Source organism: Pteropus vampyrus, unplaced genomic scaffold (genome assembly GCF_000151845.1).
Source record: "Pteropus vampyrus isolate Shadow unplaced genomic scaffold, Pvam_2.0 Scaffold208, whole genome shotgun sequence".
In the NCBI taxonomy this organism is placed as follows: domain Eukaryota; kingdom Metazoa; phylum Chordata; class Mammalia; order Chiroptera; family Pteropodidae; genus Pteropus; species Pteropus vampyrus.
Genome location: NW_011888989.1, coordinates 889,344 through 897,927, shown reverse-complemented (window position 1 = coordinate 897,927; position 8,584 = coordinate 889,344). Strand labels below are relative to the sequence as shown.

Below are 8,584 nucleotides of genomic sequence, written 5' to 3'. Positions count from 1 at the left end.
TATATACATAGCCATGCAGTTTTTAAAACTCTATTCCAATTATTAAAATGCAAGTTACTTTAAAATTTGTGAGACATACACAGTACATATCAGGATTGTATGTAAAATACAACATATGATATGTTAATATAATTGATTCTGGAGTAAACTCACTTTCATTTATATTATAAAACATAGTAGTAATTAATAGTATTAATTTTCTCTGAATTTCTACTTTATTATTTTGTTCACATTATTGCCATGTCAGTTATTTCTCTAAAAGGAGAAATAATCATTTGAATGTATTAATGAATATAAAAAGTGGCTTTTAGCTATCGTGCCACTAACATAAGGACAAATGCCTATGCCATCAAGTCATTTAAGTGATCAGATACCAAAGCAAAATTTTTCCAATTATAGTTTCATAGAACACCAGGAAGCTTTTCAAATTATCCCAAATTATTTTTCATTTTTCTTACATTCCAGTAACCTCGACTTCCCAGGTAGCTATTTATTATTCTAGTTACACACACAGCTAACTTCTCTTTCTGAAATATTTTAAATCAGATGCTGCCCACCAAACTGAATGAGGAACTGTGTGCCATATTTAAAATTTCAACAGCAAATATAATACTGCTTTACTGATTTATTTTTACTGATTTATTATTACTGATGGATTTCCACTAGAAGCACAAAGCTAAAATCACTCTTCGTAAATATAGTCATATAGGAGAAAACACTGGTTAGTCAATATTCAGGACAGATTTTTCTTGCCATATATCAAAACAATCTATGTTGAGATTTTACAAGAGAAGCTGATTGGGCATTACTGTATTTATTCAAGTAGATCCTAGAGGCGAAAGCAGCAGAACAGTCAGAAGATTTGCAATGCAATTAGGGAGGACGAGTGCATCAGAGTGTATGTCAGACACAGAGGCCTCCCCTTAATTCGCACAGTCCAATGTCTTAATGCAGCATCCAGCATCAAATTGCACTTCCTATAGTTTTAAAACTTTTGTCAGTTAACTAGATGTTTACCAAGTGCCTCACTTGGGCCCTCAACACTTCGGGCATGCCATCCAGCTCTATGTACGTTGTTCCAACACCATCTGTCACTTAAGCTTGCACAGATTCAAAAATTTCAATTCAAACTAATCTACTCAGCACTCAAACTGAAGCTATAATTCAAATTTCAACATGAAGCTTGAATTCCTTTTCAGTATTCTTCAACTTTGACCCAGCTCCCCCTCCTTCCTTCAGTGAAAAGGGCCAAGACAACAGCCCAGCAAGTGGGGCAGGCAAAACAGGCCTCCTTTGTTCACTTTTGTCCTTTCAGCTCTCTATTGAGGTAAGGGACTGAAAAACGCACAAGACTTTAGAGAGCAGTAGTACGCCAGCTCGCAAGCCATCCTTTCTCAAAGACCACAAAACTCCAGGATGAAACTCTTTGACAATCTATTTCACCTTAAGGCATAATTAATGGAAGAATAGTACTTCGCCTTTCCCTTGGGAGAGAGTCTGTCAATGGTGTTTTACATGAGTTTGTAATGTTCATGAAAAATGTATGCTGTAAATCATACATTCAAATGTCAAGGGCATCTAAAAGTGAAATAAAATTAGCTTTAAAGTTGAAATTTGGAGAAAAGATCACTACACACTGAATACATATACCGAATTTTTTGAATGCTCTCAGCCCACTTGAGAAAGATAAATCAAATTCATTGCATATTACACAGTAGAAGACCTCCTACAGGATTCCCTCAGCTTGCCTTGGGAAAATATTTTTCTAGTTACAGTGGGTTTGGAACCAATATACTGCGTAAATCACAAAATTTAAATGTACATACGAATGTATATGCACACACAATAAAAATATTCTTTCTAGTCCTTCCTATCAACATTTAATATGAAGAATTTTTAAAAGGATCATTTTCGTCTAATAGTAACTGTCATTTTCATTCTCATGAATTCAGCAATGCTTTAGTACAGAACAATATGGAAGAAGATCAGAGAGTACATAAGACAAGGTAAGATTCATTTGTCATTCCTGTTTTTAAACCAAATAAGCCATTTGGACAGAATGTGCAGGAAGTGAGCATTAGTGTTTGTAGATATGACCTCTTTACCACCTGTATTTCTTATATTCACTAGGTGTTCAGTCACTTGGTGGAAACCCACCATCATCACACTTTTAAAAACTATCTTTTTCTAATTTGAAATTCCAATTTAGTAGGGCAGCAAAATAGGTCAATTAAGTTGACACCACATCTTTTTATTAGCTCAGCTAAGCAATTATAATTGGGTGGTGAGGGTTTATGCTGTCATCTTCGAAGACTCAATGGTGGAGAGAAATGCCCAATGCAGACCTGGAATTTACAACTCCCTAAACATTCAGCATAGGCAATTTCTATTTCTAGATATGAGGCAAATCTGCTCTTGATATGCATTAAAATAATGTCATTTTTTCCTTAAAACAAAAGCATACTAATATTTAATCTACCCTCACAGCAAAATCACTTAGTGCAAGTACACTACAGATGTATTACCTCTGATTCAATATTCTAAGAAAAATAACATGAATGTATGTTGGCTTATCTTGGACTCTGACACACATGAGTTACAGCATGTATTTCATGCTTTGCACAAAGTATAGGGTCAAGGAATACTTGTTTAAAAAAACCCATACATTTTCTTATTAATAAAGTTAAACTGATAAGTTAGAAAACATGAATGACTTGTTCATAACACACAGTACATTAATTTGCAACTTTAAAAAGTAACAGCTATAGCTTTTGACACTCATTAGGATGCTACTACTAAGAAAACAGAAAGTAAGTATTGGTGAAGATGTGGAGAAATTGGAACCATTGTGCACTCTTGGTGGAATGTAACATAGTGCATCTGCTACAGAAAACAGTGTGGTAGTTCCTCAAAAATTAAAATAGAATTAACATATGATCCAGGAATCCCACTTCTAGCTATACACCCAAAGGAGTTTAAAGCAATGACTCAATATATATATATATATATATATATATATATATATATTTGTACATCCATCTTCATAGCAGCATTGTTCACAATAGCCAAAAAGTAGAAACAACCCAACTGTCCATTATCAGATTAATACATTTTTTAAAATGTGGTATGTATATACAATGGAATATTATTCAGCTTTAAAAAAGAAGGAAATTCTGACACATGGATGAGCCTTGAAGACATTATGCTGAGTGAAATAAAATGAGCCAGTTACAAAAGACAGATACCATATGATTCTACTCATAGGAGGTATTTAGGGTAGTCAAATTCATAGAGACAGAAAGGAGAATGATTCTTGGCAGGGTTTGGGGAGAAGGGGAATGATGAGTTACTGTTTAACAGGTATAGTTTCAGTTGGGAAGATGAAAAATTTCTGGAGATACACTGTGGTGATGGTTACATAACAATGTGAAGTATTTAATGTCACTAAACCATACAGTGAAAATGGTTAAAACAGTAAATTTCATGTTATTTATATTTCATAATAAAAAAGTTAACTTAGCAAAAATATCACATTTTATATAAATATATTGCATTTTCTCCCCCATTTAAAGACAACCTGATATTGAAAGAGTTGCTAAAACTGGAGGCAGAACCGTTTCCATATTTTCCTCATGTAGCCTTCTCCTTCACATTTTGAGAGAGAAAATAAACTTTCATCAGTTCATTTTGGCACATTTTTCTAGTCTTAGAAACTTCAGTCTCTGATGCCAATAAATACTCTAAAACTAAAGGAGCTTTTCATTTGCCTGAGTGAATAAAGGGTTAAATAAAATAAGCCACTGGATTCTTGCCTCTGGCATCCCTAGATGCTAGGAGATACCTAGCATCTCCTCTGTCCTCACCTGGCAGGAAGGCCAGGGCTCCTTCAGGCGGGGAAGCATGAAACATAAAAGGGAAATACATCTCGATGTATTTAGTAATTTTCAATCATTTCAAACCATTTTCATTTCCTCTTCACCAATTATCTCAGCAATTGAAGGCTTACTTAAAGCAGTCTTTGGAGGCAAACACACAAAACTTCCTAGAGAAGAATACTTTAGAAAATCTACATTCTTATTAAATTTATTATTGGTTGCCATGCTTTTCAGATGGAAAATGATCTTTGGAAATGGGGGATGAAGTACCAAAGGCTGCTGGCAGATGCAGCTAATCAGGATTGCTATGGACTGAACTGTGTCCCCCCAAAATTTATACAATAAAGTCCTAACACCCAATGTGACTGTATTTGGAGATAGAGCTTTTAGGAGGTAATTACGGTTAAATGAGGTAAAAAGGATGGGTCCTAATCTGATAGGCTCAGTGACCTTATAAGATAAGAGAAAGAGAGGGAGGGAAAGAGATCTCCTTAAAGAGATCTCCAAGGAAAGAACATATGAATGCACAGGGAGAAGATAAGCAGTCTGCAAGCAGGGAAGAGAGCTCACCAGAACCCGATGATGCTGGCACCCTGATCTCTGACTTCCAGACTCTACAACTGTTAGAAAATAAATGTCTGTTCTTTAATCCATCCATTCTATGGTATTTTGTTATGGCAGCCTGAGATGACTAAGATAAAGACTTTATGATTTCATGGTGAGAATATCAAGAAAAATGCATGGGTGTCTCAGTTACCCTTAGGGTGAGTAATGACTGGTAAGAGCCACAAGAGGGCTTTCTTCAATATTCATCATGTTCTGTTCCTTGATCTGAGCACGAATTTGGTATGTTCAGTTTGTGCAAGTTCATCAAGCTGTACATATACGGTATGGGGGAAAAAAAAAATCTGTGTATGTGGAAGTGTGTAGTATAAAATCAGTATTAACCTTCAAGAGAGCAGGAACTGTGTTTTGCTCACCACTGTATCCCCAGTGCCTAGAACAGTAGTCCATACACTCAGTAAATTGTGATGAATGAATGTTCTCTTTACCAGAAAAGCTTCTTGTGGGGTTCCATTAAATAGCTCCACTGTACTTCAACAATATAATATCTGCATATTCTATTTGATTCTTAAGAAAATTTTCTACAGCACACAGGTATATACATCCTCACTACCCTCTCATGCTTCTGAAGCACTCATACCCAACTATCATTGCCGTTGTTGCATTGGCCTCACAGGAAGTACCATTTCCAAACATGACTTGGTTTTTACTTACTGTCACTGATTCAATAACAAAAAAACGATATGGTGTAAGGGCACTGGCCTACAGTCCAAAGACCTCATCACTACCCTGCATTAGAGGGCTGGGTAACCTCTCAGAGCTTCACTGTACTCATTTTGAAACCCAAAGGTTTAGATAGTGTTCTCTTACACTTCTAAAATTCCTGGATTATGCGAAATGTTTAACAACTTTCTTTTATAATAAAGTAAAAACAGAATGAAAGAAGACCAGGAGTTAGTAAGATTTGGAACTCATTTTTCCAATTAGTCAGTCAATTATAATCATTCTGAAAACTATATTCTAGGAATAGCTTATTTCATTTAAGTTCAAATTCTTGTTTCTACTAATTAACATGGAACATTTTTGTAAACGCGCCACACAGTCTTATATATTTAGGATACAGAATGCTTTCCTAAGATTTTATACTTAGAGTCCTATTCACATTCAACATCCAATTTACAGAGCAAATCTTCTGCAGTCAAAAGAATCTACATAACAGATTCACGTCTGGGAGCCCGAAATAGAAATGTTTGCCAAATGGAAACATTTTCCTTTCCTTAAAAAAAAAACAAAAACGAAAAAAAGTTTTCTCAAAAATTATAATGTGCCAGGAACCTCTCAGCTTCTCAGTGATCACAGGGGGGCTCTGGTCACTAAGAACAGTCCAGTAACTGTAACTGGTTGGACTGTCAGTTAACAGCCAAGCTAACAGGAATAAAGGAACCTGTAAAGAAATTCAAGGGCAATACAAGACAATAAAAGACTATTCCTTAATACAGCTCCCTGAATTACTATATTGCCTGCCATGATGAAGTCTGCAGGGGTCAAAATTCAAATGGGCTTATATGTCCCTGATTCTGAACACTTAGTTGTCTCAGGCGTCCCTTAAACTAATGATAATCTTCCAAAAAAGCCATATTTTCAGTTTTGGATGGCAAAGCCTAGGGGCAAAAAGCTAATTCTAGCTCCCCACTTCCTAGCTATGTGGCCTTGGAAAAGTTATTTGACTTCTCTAAGCCTTCATCTCTCAATTTTTAATATAGGATTGTTGCGGAAATTAAATGAGATGATGCATGTAAGATGCACAGCGCCCAGCACATCTGAAGCTCTTCAAAAAATGCTATCATTACCATTAAAGTAGAAGTATTCAATTGTCCAAACTCATTTTAGTACTTCTGGAAGGTCTCGTTTATTCGTGAGCTCATTACAATATTTCAATAACAGGACAGGGTTAGCATAAAGCAGCCTTAGCCAAAGCAGTCCAGCCTCCCTAGGTTTGTGTTCAGTGGCTACTGTATTCCTTCCCAAGATAGCCCCAGGGGGAGCTCCTGATGCAGCACAAATGCCTCCTGCCCCATAACATTCGCCTCCATCTCTACTTAGGCAAGGAAGGGCCCTGAGCCTTGGCACCGCACCTCTGCGCGCTGACCAGGCGCGATCAGGCAGGAAAAAAACGCTTCCCTCTTAGAACAGACAGCTCCATGCCGGATGTAGCCTCGGGCTGAAGCTGCTGGTGCGAAAAGGCAGGAAAGTGGCGGAGTGGGAAAGAGACGCCACCGCTTGGCACCCTCTCTCTGAGCGTGAGGCGGTCCCGAGCGTGCAGAGGAAGATGCAGCCTCGGGCAGGGAGCTGGGTGGGCTGGGAGACTATCCGGAGGGAAGGAAAGTGTCTTGTTCTCCAGCCCTTCAGGCCCAGGGAACCCTCCCGCGGTGCTTGCTGCTCGGTGCACACCGCTCTGGGAGAAATGACTCCCTGGCTCACACCCTCTGCGCGCTGGCAGATGCGAACCGCGAATGGATAAGCCGGCGATCCCCCGGGGACCGTCGCGCTGAGGCGCCCACTCGCACGGCGTGGAGGGGCCCGGAGCGGCGCCCGGAGCAGATGGCGTTCCGCGAGATGGATGCTCCAGAGCCGGCAGTTATTCCTGGCTCAACACAGCCTCCTCGGGCGAAGCTGTTGCCAGATACCCCTCTGGGAGCCTGGGCAGAGAAGGGGCTCTACTCAGTCGGCCCAAGCCCGGGCTGTCAGCCCCAACAAGTCCCAGCCCACAGAGGCTGGGCGGGGCGCCAGGATCCCCGCAGCCCGCACCTGTAGGGCCACAAAGCCCCGGAAAAGCCCTCACCCTGTCGCCTTGGGGGTCTCTCCTGTTCCCTTTGACTCCCCTAGTTCTGTCTAGGGCGGTGAGAACAGAGATCGGCTCGCCCCTGAACTCTGGCGAGAAGCGCAGGTGTGAGCACATCCAAACAAAGCCCACGCCCAGATGTGTCTGCGGGAACTGGCACGCGCACACGCCCGAGCGCGCCCGGCCGGCCCCTGCGCTCCCCAGCCTGTCCGCACTGGGGCGTGACCCTCGGCTCCGGGTGTCCACGCGGGACAAATCCTGCCCCGTAGCCTCTCCAGGCCCAATTACCCATAGAGGGACCGACAGGCAGGGCTTTCCGGAACGCATGAGGTATGGAGGCAGAAGTTGGCCACAGACCGGAGGAGGTGGTGTGCGTCCGCCCGCGCCAGCCTGGACTGTGGTACTTCAGCTGTGCCCTCAAGCGAGCGCCCGTGGTGGGGTCGGAGGCCTGAGGGAGAAGCAGGGAGTTGGCGACAAGGCTAGCCTTGCCGCAGGGAGGGCCGGCGCGGCGCTGCCAGCCGTGAGAGCGCTAGGCTGAATCCAGGGCCAGTTTCCGGGTGACAACTCATCGGTCCCCCGCGCCCTCCTCCTCTCCAGTTGTCGAACCCGAGCAGGACCGAGTATCACCGCCAGACGCGCACCGAGCTACTCACGTTCTTAGGCGGTGCCCACCACTCAGCCCCGGCTCGGCGGGCCGGGAGCCCGGAACGCAAATATTCGTTCGTGACGAAGCTGTCGCCTCTGGCAGCCCTGCGCCGTCCCTGAGCCCGCGCGTCTGAAGCTCCGACTGCGGCGCGCGTCAGCGGGTGACCTGGGCGAAGCAGGGCTGATCAAGCGCCAGCGCGCCCCCGCCCCGCGCCTGCTCTCCCTCCTCCCGGATCCCGCACTCCCGCCTACCCCGCCCCTTCCCCTCAGGGCCAGCCCCTCCCATTCCCGCTGAGGAGGCGGCAGCGAATGGGCTGCGGCCGCCAGCGCCTCGGGGGGCTGGGTGGCCCCTTTACCTGAGCGGTCACGTCACCATCAAGCAACGTCATCCTGCAAGAGTGTTAGGTGGTGGTTGTCGGGTAGGGGGATGGAGGGCGGAAGGGTTCCGGGGGCGAGGGTGGTTGGGATTTGGCTACAAAAGATGTTCCAGAAAGTGGGTGGTTTTTAAATGCCACTCTCATGGTTTAGGTTTCTGAGCTATGTCTGTGATCTTTCTTTCTTTCTTTTTTTTTTTAAACATTCAATTTCTTCGAAACTCGCCGGTTGGGATGATTGAGATAGGTGTGTTCTCGTTCTCGTTTTTATTTTATTATTATCT

General features: G+C 42.6%; 1 protein-coding gene across 14 annotated transcripts in view; it reads right to left on the bottom strand.

Moving 5' to 3' along the window:
• NRCAM (neuronal cell adhesion molecule) overlaps window positions 1-8,159 on the bottom strand; it is a 262,800-nt gene extending 254,641 nt beyond the window's left edge. For all 14 annotated transcript variants that reach the window (XM_023538010.1, XM_023538014.1, XM_023538003.1 and 11 more), the window contains exon 1: window positions 7,935-8,159. The gene's annotated coding sequence lies outside the window, so the exon portion shown is untranslated. The remainder of the gene's footprint in view (window positions 1-7,934) is intronic.
• Between the last annotated feature and the right edge of the window lie 425 nt (window positions 8,160-8,584).